General features: G+C 40.3%; 1 non-coding gene across 1 annotated transcript; it reads right to left on the reverse strand.

Moving 5' to 3' along the window:
* Positions 1-783: 783 nt before the first annotated feature.
* On the reverse strand, positions 784-942 carry LOC149323235 (U1 spliceosomal RNA). The gene has a single exon (XR_016279618.1). It is a non-coding gene; the product is annotated as a U1 spliceosomal RNA (small nuclear RNA).
* Positions 943-1,882: the final 940 nt, after the last annotated feature.

Below are 1,882 nucleotides of genomic sequence, written 5' to 3' on the forward strand. Positions count from 1 at the left end.
AGAAAAGTAGAAGAGGCAGCTTGAAGCAAACACATACCACAACTCCAATCTGCCTTGAAGCTGGCTGAAAAAGGAGTAACAAAGATCCACTACTTTTTTCAGCTGGCAAAAAGCTGGCTTTTCCCATCTTACTATGGCCCCATGATGGCTTCATGATGACCTGGCAGCTTGCAGTGTGTAAATGCTGTGCCACCAGAGTGTCATGAAGCCGTCCACATCTGGACAGCCAGACTGCTTCAAGACATCTTGGGGGCATGTGGCATCTAAACGCCATGCCCACAAACAGCCAGAAAGCCCAAGTTTTAGAGCTGGTCTGTTCTGGCCCAATGATTTCACTTTAACCGTAATGGCTGGATTCCCCTGAAAGCCTGGAATTGCTGGTTTGATGAGACATTGGAGGTATCTGACTCAGAATTCGAAATAACCCTCTCTGAACTCCAAATCCCAGAATATAATGTTTTCATGGCAGTTAAAACAGAATCATAGTGCTATCATTATGTAGTATGAAAGGGCCCTAAAGTGATGCAAAATACAGTGGGTATTGGTATCTGCTGGGGTTTGGTTCCATGATCCCCCATGGATAACAAAATCCGTGGATGCTCAAATCCCATTATATACAATGACACAGTAAAATGGTGCCTCTTATGTAAATGACAATATCCGGGTTTTCTTATTGGGATTTATATATTTTGGGGAATATTTTCAAGCTGTGGATGTTTGAATCCATGGATAAAAATCCATGGATACAGAGGGCCAACTGTATATACTTTTCTTGATAATCTTTACTTCACGAACGCAGTCCCCCACTACCATAAATTACGCAGTTGGGTTTCCTGCATTTGGGGAAATCACAGGGGGCAGCACATCTAGAGTGCAATGGATGAGCCTCACACTGGGAAAACCACCTTCATGATCATGGTATCTCCCCTACCAGGTAAGTTCTACAACAGGCATCCTTTGCCATCCCATCCTAATTCATCAATAAACAGACTGTAGCATGACTGCATACCTTTTCCCCCTCTCTTATCTTTCAACTATCCTGATACTACTGAGATTTTTCTTTGCGTGCATGATTCCTTCTCTCAGAAGTAAAGAATAACCATGGTAGCAGGTTGTGTACAATCATAACAGTGACCAAGAATTAAGTAATCTGATCACTCTGTCCTTTGAATGATACTTTAAAAATATCAGATAGATGGGGAAATGTCCAGATAGTTTATGGAAGACAATGGAAAAATGATTACCTCTTTTACTACATTAAACCTCTTTATTCCTTATGACCAACTGCCATTCCAAAACATCCACACTACATATTAAAAAACCATCAATAGACAAGAATTAAATATAAAATGGATGTAAAATGCATATTGTCAGTGTTGTTGTTCTGTGCCTTTAAGTCATTTCAAACTTATGGCAACCCTAAGGTGACTGTTTTAAACGAAGGCATCAGGTTTTCTTGGCAAATTTCTTCAGAGGGGGTTTGCCATTGCCGTGCTCTGAAGCTGAGAGAATGTGACTTGCCCAAGGATATCCAGTGGGTTTACATGGCCGACATGGGATTAAAATCATGATCCCCAGAGTCGTAGTCCAATGCTGAAACCACTACAGCACACTTTATAAAAACTATTTACATATTTTGCTATCTGAAGCCCTAAAAACACCAGCCCAGCTAATTTTTAATAAGCCAAAATAATACAGCAAGATGCTATAATATGTGGCCAATATGCTGTATTTTCAGAAAGGTTTCTCAAATAGTTCTTGTTGAGAGGGCAAAGCAGGCAGCATTATAGGAAAACCTAATGTTCACATCTCTCAGTATGAATATTATATTTTCTTTGCCAAAATGTCCACCAAAACTGTCAGATGGTGTGAAAGAAAGCTC

This window comes from Sceloporus occidentalis, unplaced genomic scaffold, assembly GCF_023333645.1.
Source record: "Sceloporus occidentalis isolate IW3139 unplaced genomic scaffold, rSceOcc1.0.p SCAF_1, whole genome shotgun sequence".
NCBI lineage: Eukaryota > Metazoa > Chordata > Lepidosauria > Squamata > Phrynosomatidae > Sceloporus > Sceloporus occidentalis.